Consider the following 12,188-nt stretch of genomic DNA (forward strand, 5'->3'; position numbering starts at 1 on the left):
AAGGAGAACAATATTCCAGTTTCCACTATCAACAGGAACATAATGTATGTTAGAACACAGATGTACAATGTACATAAAATATATTGTTGGAAAAGAACATGTAACAATAGAACAAGCTTTCTAGTTAGGAAAGTGTCCATAATGTGGATTTTCATTGTACATAGCACTTATAATTAACAGTCAGTGATAGACTATTTCTGATTTACTGGAAGAATTGATTTCTGTTTGCATTTTTAATCATTTATGCAGAAAATGATTAAAACATGGCACCATCACTGTATATTTTTATATATAAAACAGCATATATATTGTGAAAAATGTTTGTAAAGTCAACTTGTTTTAGAAATAAATACAAGCATCACAGGTTACGGTGTTGTTTCATCATTTCTGTAAATTTGAAACTCATCAGTTTCAGTTATCAGAGAATATGTTGCGCTTCCAAAGCTGTATCTATGAATGAGACCCTTGCAACCTGAGTGTTATATTTTGAAGATCATATTTGTGCATGGGAGATGATGTATTATGCATGGAGATCAACTCCCACCAATTTGACTAATTTTTTGAAGTAGTTACTGAGAAGGTTGATGAGGGCAGGATGGTAGATATGGCCAATATGGACTTCACTAAGTTCGTTGGTAAGTTCTGCTATGAAATGTTAGATTGCAGTGGGACCTGGGAAGATAGAAAACTGATACAGAACTAACTTGATAGTAGGAAGTGTCAGGTAATGGTGGAAGGTTCACAAACAGGAGAAAATATGCAGATGCTGGAAATCCAAAGCACCACACACAAAATGCTGGAGGAACTTGGCAGGATAAGCAGCATGATGGAAAGTTGTGTTTCAAGCCGGAGGCCCAAGACTAGTGGTGTTCTCTAGGGCTTGGTGCTGACCCGTTGATATTTGTCATCTGCTTTAATGATTTGGATGAGAATCATTATAAGGTATGGCTAGTATGTTTGCAGATAACACCAAAATAGCTGGTGTCAGTGGGATGGTTATCAGAAGGATCTTGATCAGCTGGGTAAGTGGGCCAGCATATGACAAATGGAATTTAATTTGTATAAAAGCATTTTGAGAATACAAATGTGGGTAGGACTTTCACAATGAATGGTAGGAGTGCTGTCGAACAGAGAGACCTGGATGTACAAATACATAGTTCCTTGAAAGAGCATCACAGTGTGGTGAAAACAGTTTTTGGCTTGCTGGCCTTCTTCAGTCAGGATATTGAGAAGGGAAGTTGGGATGTCACGTTGCAGTTGTACATGACGTTACAATGGCCACATTTGAAATATTCATCCTCCTGTATGTATAATGCCATTAAGCAGGATAGAGTACAGAGATTTACAAGGATGTTGCTGAGACCCAAAGGACTGAGTAATGGAGAGAGGTTCAGAGGGTTGGGCAATTTTTTACTATTTCTTAGAAGAATATTGCATTACTATTGCATATAAAAATATATAAAATTATAAAGGAGAATAAATAGGGTAAACGTGCAGAGTCATTTTTCCTAGGGTGGGAGAATCAAGAACTAACTGGCATAGGTTTGAGGTGAGTGGGGAATATTTAATAGGAATCTGAGAAGCAACTTTTTTTTGCACCCAGAGAACTGTCACTATAATGGAAAGAATTGCTAATGGAAGTGGTTGAGTAAAGTACATAAACAACTTTAAAAGGATACTGACAGGTATATGAACAAGAAAGGTTTAGAGAAATATGCCCCAAACACAGGCAAATGGGACTGGCTGAGATGCAAATCTCCTTCAGCAATGGCCAGTTGGGTCAAAGGATCTGTTTCTGTGCTATATGACTCTGGCTCTATAAGATATGTGCTCAAGAGTCTGATAAGAAGCCATCTTTCAGTCTTGTGCTACATGCTCTCAAGCTTTTTTTAAAAAATTTGCTGTCCAACAGAAGAAAGGAGAAGAAAGAAGGACCTGGGTGAAAGAGTCCATGATTACGTTAGCTATTTTTCCAAGGCAGTGGGACATGTAGACAGAGTCAATGGAGGGAGTTTGGTTTGCATGTTAGACTGGGCTGGGTTTATAACTCTTTGCAATTACTTCTGGTCTTGGGTAGAGCAATTGCGACATCAAGCTGTGATACATTCAAATCAATAATTAGGTATCAATAAAATTTGGTAAGAGTCAAAGTTCAAAGTAAATTTTATTATCAGAGTACATATAGGTCACCATATACAAACCTGAGATTCAGATTTCTGTGGGCATACTCAGCAAACCTATAGAATAGTAACAATAACAGGATCAATGAAAGATAAATGAGAAGACAACAAGCTGTGCAAATGCAAATATAAACAAATAGCAATAAATAACAAGGACATGAAATAACAAGATAAAGAGTCCTTAAAGTGAGATCATTGATTGTGAAAACATCTCAATGGATGGGCAAGTGAGTGTAGTTGTCCCCTTTTGTTCAAGAGCTCGATGGTTGAGGGGCAGTAACTGTTCTTGAACCTGGTGGTGTGAGTCCCGAGTCTCCCGTACCTTATACCTGATAGCAGCAGCGAGAAAAGAGCTTGATGTGGGTGGTGAGGATCTCTGATGATGGATGCTGCTTTCCTACGACATCATTTCATGGGAGGGCTTTACCTTTGATGTACTAGGCTGAATTCACTACTTTTCTAGGATTTTACATTCAAAGGCATTGGCATTTTCATACCAGGCAGGGCTGCAGCCAGTTAATACACTCTCCGCTACACATCCATAGAAGTTTTTGATGACATGCCAAATCTCTGCAGACTCCTAAGGAAGTAGAGGTGCAGCCGTCCTTTCTTCGCAATTACATTTACATGCTGGGTCCAGGACAGGTCCTCTGAAATAGTAGTGGCAAGGAATTGTCAAATTCACTTCAGCCAAATTTTCAATCTCCCTCCTGAATGCTGATTTATCACCACCTTTGATATGGCCCACACCAGTGGTGTCATCAGCAAACTTGTATTTGGTTTTGGAGCTGTGTGTAGCACACAGTCATAGGTGTAAAGCAAGTAGAGCAGGGGGCTGTGCTGATGAATATCATGGAGGAGATGTTTTTGCCTATCTGAACTAACTGGGGTCTGCAAGAGAGGAAACCCAGAATCCAAATGCACAAGGAGGGACTGAGGCCAAGGTCTTGGAGCTTATTGATTAGTTTTGAGGGGACAATGGTATTAAATGATGAGCTGTGATCAATAAAACATGTCCTGATGTGATATTCCAGGGTTGAGTGAAGAGCCAGTGAGATGGTATCTGCTGTGAGATGGATCAATTTGCTCAGGTAGGCAAATTGGAGTGGAACCAAGTCACCTCTCATGCTGGAGCTCATATGCTTTATCACCAGCCTCTCAAAGCACTTCATTACTGTGGATGTAAGTGCAACTGGGTGATAGTCATTGAGACAGGTTGCCACACTCTTCTTGGGCATTGATATAATTGAAGCTTGCTTGAAGCAGTTGGGTACCACATACTGCCAAAGTGAGAGATTAAAGATATCATTGAACACACCAGCCAGATGGTTTTCAATACATGGCCAGGTACCACATCCAGTCCAGATGCTTTCCTTGGATTCATCCACCCGAAGGCAGCTCGTGCGTCAGCTTCAGGTACTGAGATCATGGGATCATAGGATATGGGGCCTTGTGATGGTTTCTCTATCTTCTGACAGTCAAAGTGAGCATAGAAGGCAATGAGCTCATCTGGAAGCAAGGCTCCGCTGTCCCCTTTGTCACTTGATTTAAATTTATAGGAGGTTATGGTTTTAGAACCCTGCCACAGCTGTCGAGTATCCTTTGTTGATTCCAGTTCGGTCCTAAATCTCCACTTTGGCCATGAGATGGCTTTTCAGAGATCATACCTGCACCTCTTGTGGCATTCTTGATCTCCAGACTTGAAGGCTCCGACTGTAATTTGAAATGCATTGCGAATGGGCTGTTTCTTGTCTACAGACAACACTGTGCTTGCTTATAGTTGCCAACTGGTGGTATAGAAGCTGCCGTGAGAATCATGGATGATAACTCCCAAGGCAAATATAGAATGGTCTGTATTTGATTGATAGGTGTTCCAAGTAAGGGGAACACGAGTTCAACATAACCACCATGTTAGAGCACCAACAAGAATTGACCATAAAGCACACACCATCTCCCTTTGTCTTAACAGAGTATGCAGTTTGGTCCATTCCGAAAATCATAAATCTTACTGGTCTGACTGCTGCGCCCAACATATCCGCACATAACCAAGTTTCAACATGGCAAGCAATTGAGATCTGTTTCATCCGCCTCTGACACAGCAGTCTAGCCCTCAGATCGTCAATTTTTTTCTCCAGGTGACTGCACATTCACCAACAAGATACAGGGTAGAGGAAGCCACATCCCTCTGCATTTCAGCCTGCTTTGGATTCACCCTCTCCTGCCACGCTTTCAGCCATATCGACTGGTCCAGGTCCAGGTTGTTTAGTTGATCGTGAGACTCGAAGAGCATTGAAGCCCATTGTTAAGAGCAAATCTACATGCTGCAGATTGCGGCAGAAGTAGTTCAAAAGAAGAATATTTAAGAGGAAATCTAGAACAATTTTCTGCAGCCCACCGACCGTTATTGGGACACGCTGAATTTTCATAGCATTCTGAGGAAGTAGAGGTGTCAGTGTGCTTTCTCTGCCTTACCATCCACGTGTCTGGTCCTGAACAAATTGTTGGTGATATTCAGGCTTTAGAATGTGAAGGTCTGAACTATTTCCACATCAACATCACGAATACAGACAGTGGGATATAGTCCATTCTGCTTCCTGGATTCAATGATGAGGACCTTCATTCTGCTGACATTAACAGAAAGGTTGTTGTTGTCCAAAATCAAATGTTTATAGAAAGAGGCAGGTGAAGTGGCTGAATTAGCAACTGCAAAAGATTGTTTAACTTCCTTCCTGGCCCTACTAGTCTTCCCCACTTCTGATACACTCTACTCCTAATAGAACTAGGAAAATACCAAAGCAAATCTTTTCAGCCAGTAACCTTGTATTGGGAAATCATTTAAGGCAATTACTTCATCAAAACCATATATTAAATTAAAACTACTCAATAAAACATGCAGATTATAGGAGCATGAATAGAAGAGATGATTTCACTTAGGTTTATGACTGAAGATTAAAAAAGGCAGCGCATCGCGGAGGTTTTTGGAATTGGGTTGCGCCTAAACAGTGGATCGGTTTCATTAGAAAGGGCAAATACAAATAAGGCAGGGGCAAACGGAGCGGCCATTGTGTGAGTGGGCCGGCCGGTGTTGGAGTGACTTTGGCTCGGCAGACTTCGGCGAGATCAGGCTTGAGTGAGGCACGTATCTGGTAAGTTTCTTCTTCATCTTTATTCTTCATTCCTCATCTGTCAGGGCACAGGTAGTACAGTGAAAATGGTTCTACAGGCAATGTTTTGTTCTGTATGTGAGAAGTAGGATTTCTGTGAGGTTGCCAGCCTCCCAGATAATCACATCTGCACCATGTGCACCAAGCTGCAGCTCCTCAGAGAACATGTTAAGGGACTGGAGCTGCAGTTCGATGACCTTAGGATCATACAGGAGACCTAGTCAAGTGTCATAGCGGAGTACAGCACATAAAGAGGCCCTTCAGCCCATCTAGGCCATACCAAAACCATTTAAGCTGCCTACTCCCATTGATCTGCACCAGGACCATAGCCCTCCATATCCCTGCTATCCATGTACCTATCCAAACTAATCTTAAACTTCCATGCACCACTTGTGCTGGCAGCTCATCCCACATTTTCACAAACCCTCTGGGTGAATAAGTTTCCCTTCACGTTGTTGTTGGGATAACGGAGACGTGGCTACAGGGAGATCAGACCTGGGAAATGAATGTACAAGGGTATAAGTGCTATTGTAGGGACAGAAATGTGGGCAGAGGGGGTGTGGTGGCCCTGTTGGTGAGGAATGAGATTCAGTCCTTTGCAAGAGGGGACATAGGGTCAGGAGAAGTAGAGTCTGTGTGGATAAAACTGAGGAACAGTAAGGGCAAAAGGACCCAAATGGGTGTTGTCTACAGGCCACCAAACAGTAGCATGGATATTGGGTGCAAGTTGAATAGGGGGTTAACATTGGCATGTGGCAAAGGTAATGTCGCAGTAGTTATGGGGGATTTCAACATGCAGGTGAACTGGGAGAATCAGGTTGGTGCTGGACCACAGGATAGGGAGTTTGTAGAGTGCCTACGGGATGCATTCTTGGAACAACTTGTACGAGAGCCGACCAGGGACAAGACTATTCTGGATTTAGTGTTATGAACAGGATTTGATAAGCGATCTCACAGTAAAGGAGCCATTAGGCGGTAGTGATCACAATATGATAAGCTTTTATCTGCAATTTGAGAAGGATAAGGGCAGCTCGGAGGTGTCAGTGTTGCAGATGAACAGGGGAAACTATGGAGCCATGAGGGAGGAGCTGGCCAAAGTTGACTGGACGGATAACCTAGCAGAAAAGACAGTGGAACAGCAATGGCAGGTATTCTTGGGAATGCACAAGGTGCAAAATCAGTTCATCCCCCAGAGAAGGAAGGATTCAAAGGGGGGAAAGGGGCCTCAGTGGTTGACAAAGGAGGTCAGAGACTGCATAGCATTAAAAAAAAGGAAAGAGACAGAGCTAAGGTGAGTGGGAGGACAGATGATTGGGAAGTTTTTAAGGAACAACAGAACTTAACTAAAAAGACAATACGGGGAGAAAAAATGAGGTACGAATGCAAGCTAGCCAGGAATATAAAGGAAGATAGCAAAAGCTTTTATAGGTATGTGAAGAGAAAGAAGATAGTTAAGAACAATGTTGGGCCCTTGAAGAATGAATTGGGTGAAATTGTTATGGGAAACAGAGAAATGGCAGAAGAATTTAATGAGTACTTTAGATCTGTTTTCACTAAGGAAGACACAAGCAATCTCCCAGATGTATGGATGGGCCAAGGACATAGGGTAACAGAGGAAATGAAACAGATTGACATTTGGAAGGAAACGGTGATGAAAAGAATGATGGGACTGAAGGCTGACAAATCCCCAGGTCCAGATGGTCTGCACCCTAGGGTACTAAAGGAGGTGGCCCTGGAAATTGCGGATGCATTGGTAATCATTTTCCAATGTTCCTTAGATTCAGGATCAGTTCCTGAGGATTGGAGAATGGCTAATGTTATCCCACTTTTTAAGAAAGGAGGGAGGGAGAAAACAGAGAACTATCGACCTGTCAGCCTGACATCGGTGGTGGTAAAGATGCTAGAGTCCATTATTAAGGATGAAATAGTGGCATATCTAGATAGCAGTGATAGGATTGGGCCGAGCCAGCATGGATTTACCAAGGGTAAATCATGCTTGACTAATCTGTTGGAGTTTTTCGAGGATGTAACCAGGAAGTTAGACGGGGGAGATCCAGTGGATGTAGTGTACCTCGATTTTCAGAAGGCATTTGATAAGGTCCCACATAGAAGATTGGTGGGTAAAATCAAAGCTCAGGGCATCGGGGGGAAGGCATTGACATGGATAGAAAACTGGTTGGCAGATAGAAAGCAAAGGGTAGCGGTGAATGGGTGTTTCTCGGAATGGCAGGTGGTGACTAGTGGGGTGCCATAGGGCTCGGTATTGGGATCACAGCTGTTTACCATTTATGTTAACTATTTGGATGAAGGCATAGAAAATAACATCAGCAAATTTGCTGATGATACTAAGCTGGGTGGCAGTGTGACATGTGATGAGGATGTTAGGAGAATTCAAGGTGACTTGGATAGGCTGGGTGAGTGGGCAGATGGCGTTTAATGTGAATAAGTGTGAGGTTATCCACTTTGGGAGTAAGAACAGGAAGGCAGATTATTATCTGAACAGTATAGAGTTGGGTAAGGGAGTAATACAAAGAGATCTCGGAGTCCTTGTTCATCAGTCACTGAAGGTGAATGAGCAAGTGCAGCAGGCAGTGAAGAAGGCTAATGGAATGTTGGCCTTTATTACAAAGGGAATTGAGTACAAGAGCAAGGAAATCCTCTTGCATTTGTACAGAGCCCTGGTGAGACCACACCTGGAGTATTGTGTACAGTTTTGGTCTCCAGGGTTAAGGAAGGACATCCTGGCTGTAGAGGAAGTGCAGCGTAGATTCACGAGGTTAATTCCTGGGATGTCTGGACTGTCTTACGCAGAGAGGTTAGACAGACTGGGCTTGTACACGCTGGAATTAAGGAGATTGAGAGGGGATCTGATTGAAACATATAAGATTATTAAGGGATTGGACAAGATAGAGGCAGGAAATATGTTTCAGATGCTGGGACAGTCCAGTACCAGAGGGCATGGTTTGAGAATAAGGGGTAGGTCATTTAGGACAGAGTTAAGGAAAAACTTCTTCTCCCAGAGAGTTGTGGGGGTCTGGAATGCACTGCCTCGGAAGGTAGTGGAGGCCAATTCTCTGGATGCTTTCAAGAAGGAGCTAGATAGGTACCTTATGGATAGGGGAATCAAGGAAGATGGGGACAAGGCAGGAACCGGGTATTGATAGGAATTGATCAGCCATGATCTCAAAATGGTGGTGCAGGCTCGAAGGGCCGAATGGTCTACTTCTGCACCTATTGTCTATTGTCTATTGTTCCTCTTAAAGTTCTCACCTTTCACTCTTAAGCCATGATTTCTGGTTGTAGTCCTACTCAACTTCAGTGAAAAAAGCCTGCTTGCATTATCCCTATCTATGCATCTCGTATTTTGTATTCCTCTATCAAATCTCCTCTCAATCTTCTATGTTCTAAAGAATACAGTCCTAACCTTTTCAATCTTTCCTTATAACTCAGGTCCTTCAGTCCTGGAAACATCCTTGTAAATTTTCTCTGCACTCTTTCAACCTTGTTTATAGCTTTCCTGTAGGTAGGTGACCAAAACTGCACACTATACTCCAAATTAGGCCTCACTAACATCTTATACAATTTCAACATAACATCCCATCTCCTGTGCTCAATAGATTGGCTTATGAAGGCCAACATGCCAAAAACTTTCTTTACGACCCTATCTACCTGTGTTACTACTTATAATGAATTATGTACTTGTCTTCCGGGATCCCTTTGTGCTACAACACTCCTCAGTGCCCTACCGTTCACTGTGTAAGACCTACCTGGTTTGGTCCTAATGAAGGGCAAAACCTTGCACTTGTCTGACATTTTTCAGCCAATGCAGATCCCTCTGTAAGCCATGATAGCATTCCTCACTGTCCACTACACTGCCAATCTTGGTGTCTTCCACAAATTTGCTGATCCAGTTAAGCACATTAACATCCAGATCATTGATATAGAAGACACAACAAAGGACCCAGAACTGATCCCTGTAGCACATTACTAGTTACAGGCCTCCAGTCAGAGAGGCAACCCCCTACTACCAGCCTCTGCCTTCTCCCACAAAGCCAATGTCTAATCCAATTTACTATCCCATCCTGAATGTCGAGTAACTGAACTTTCTTGACCAGCCTACCATGCTGGACCTTGTCAAATGCCTCACTAAAATCCTTGTAGACAACATCCACTGCCTTGCCTTTATCCACTTTCCTGGTAACTTCCTCAAAAAACTCTATAAGATTGGTTAGACATGACCAACCATGAACTAAGCCATGCTGACTATCCTGAATCAGTCCATGTCTATCCAAATATTTATATACCCAGTCCCTTAGAATACCTTCCAATAACTTTCCCACAACTGATGTCAGACTCACCAGCTTATAATTCTCTGGTTTCTGTTCAGAGACTTTTTTAAAACAGTGGAACAATATTGGCTATCCTCCGGTTGTCTGTCCTGTGAGGAAGTAATAGATAGGAGTTACAGGGAGGTAGTCACCCCTCGATGGCAGGAGGCAGTTAAATGGGTGACTGTCAGGAGGAGGAAGTAAATGGGCAGCCAGTGCAGGGTACCCCTGTGGCCGTTCCCCTGAATAATAAATATTCCTCTTTGGATATTATTGAGGGGGAAGACATACTAGGTGGAGGCACAGCAAATGGGTCTCTGGCACTGACTCTGATGCCATGACTCGAAGAGAAGAGAGGTGAAGAGGAACGCAGTAGTGATAGGAGATTCCATAGTTAGAGGAATTGAGATGAGATTCTGTGGGGGCGATGAGAAGCCCAGGTGGCATGTTGCCTGCCAGGTACCGGAGTCAAGGATGTCTCGGATCGGGTTCAAGGCATTCTAAAGGGGGAGAGTGATCAGTCAGATACGTATTGGTATCAATGACACGGGAAGTGCTAAAGTTTGAAGGAACTAGGTAGAAAGCTGAAAGGAAGGGCCTCCATGGTAGTGATCACTGGATTGCTGCCTGTGCCCAAGTGCCAGTGAGGGTGAGAATAGGAGGAATTGGCAGGTGAATGCATGGTTGAGGAACTGGAGCAGGGGCCAGTGCTTCAGGTTTTTGGACCATTGGGATCTCTCCCGGGGAAGATAACGTCCTGTACAAAAGAGAAGGGTTACACCTGAACCTGAGGGGGACCAATATCCTTGTGGGCAGGTTTGCTAGAGCTGTTTGGGAGAGTTTAAACTAATTTGGCAGGGGGATGGGAACCTGAGTGATAGGGCAAAGGTTAGGGTACTCGGTTTACAAACAGAGGCAGCATGTAGTGGGGCTGCAAGCAAGCAGCGCTGATGATAGGGCAAAATTACAGTCAACAGGATGAGTTCCAACGTAACTGGGGAACAAAACTGAGGAGGGTGATGAATACAGGACTGAAGGTGTTATATCTGAATGCACGCAACACCCAGAATAAGGCAGATGAACTTGTAGTGCAGTTACAGATTGGCATGCATGACATTGTGGGCATCATTGAATCATGTCTGAGAGAAGATTATAGCTGAGAGCTTAACGTCCAAGGGTACACATTGTATCGAAAGGACAGGCAGGTACCAGAGGGTGTAGGAGGGGCGTTGTTGGTAAAAAAAAAAGATCAAATCATTAGAAAGAGGTGGCATAGGATCAGAAGGTGTCGAATTGTCGTGGATAGAGATAAGAAACAGCAAGGATAAAAAGACCTCGATGGGAGTTACAGTCAGATGTCCGAACAGTAGCAAAGATGTGGTTGACAAATTGTAATGGGAGATTGAAAATGCATGTCAAAAGGGGAAAGTTATGATAGTCATGGGGAGTTTCAATATGCAGGTCGATTTGGAAAATTGGTGCTGAATCCCAAGAGGGGGAATTTGTAGAATGCCTATGAGATGTCTTTTTAGAGCATCTCATGGTTGAGCCCACTAGGGGATCAGCAGTTCTGGATTGTGTGTTGTGCAATGAGCTGGAATTGATTAGAGAGCTTAAGGTAAAGGAACTCAGAGGGAACAATGATCATAATATGATAGAAGCCTGAAGGTACACAGTTAACAATTTAGGAACAGCTTCTTCCCCTCTGCCATCAAATTTCCGAATGGATAGTGAATTACTGCAATTCACAGTCTTTATTATTATGCACTACTGCCACAAAAACAACAAATTTCATAACATATGCCAGTGATATTAACCCTGATTCTGACTCCTGTAATTTGGGAGTGGGAGGCTAAAGCCAGATGTATCAGTATTACAGTGGAGAAACGGGATTACAGAGGATTCAGCGAGGAACTGGCCAAAATTGATTGGAAGGGAATACTAACAGGGATGATGACAGAGCAGCAATGGCTGGAGCTTCTGGGAGCAATTTGGAAGGAACAGGATAGATACATCCCAAAAAAGAAGTATTCTAAAGGTGGAATGACACAACCGTGGCTGACAAGAGAAGTCAAGGCCAACATAAAAGCCAAAGATAGGGCATGTAATAGAGCAAATAATACTGGAAAGTTAGAGGATTGGGAAGCTTTTAGAAACCAACAGAAGGCAACTCAAAAAGTCATAAAGGTAAAGATGAAATATGAAGTTATGCTAGCCAATAATATAAACGAGGATACCAAAAGTTTCTACAGATATAGAAAGTGTAAAAGAGAGGTGAGAGAAGATATCAGACAGGTGGAAAATGACGCTGGAGGGGTAGCAATGGAGGACAATGAAATGGCAGATGAAATCATTGGGTATGGTTATGACAGAAGTTGATATATTCTTGATTAGTCAGGGTATGAAGGAATAGGGGGAGAAGGCAGGAGACTGAGGCTGAGAGGGAAATGGATCAGCTATGATGCGATGTCAAAGCAGACCAAATGGCCTAATTCTGTTCATAAACCTTAAGGTCT

At 43.0% G+C, this 12,188-nt stretch overlaps 1 protein-coding gene across 1 annotated transcript in view; it reads right to left on the reverse strand.

Moving 5' to 3' along the window:
* The window catches only part of LOC140717166 (promotilin-like), a 69,592-nt gene that overhangs the window by 53,709 nt on the left and 3,695 nt on the right, over window positions 1–12,188 (reverse strand). The gene's annotated exons all lie outside the window — the stretch shown is intronic.

Source organism: Hemitrygon akajei, chromosome 27 (genome assembly GCF_048418815.1).
Source record: "Hemitrygon akajei chromosome 27, sHemAka1.3, whole genome shotgun sequence".
Lineage (NCBI taxonomy): Eukaryota > Metazoa > Chordata > Chondrichthyes > Myliobatiformes > Dasyatidae > Hemitrygon > Hemitrygon akajei.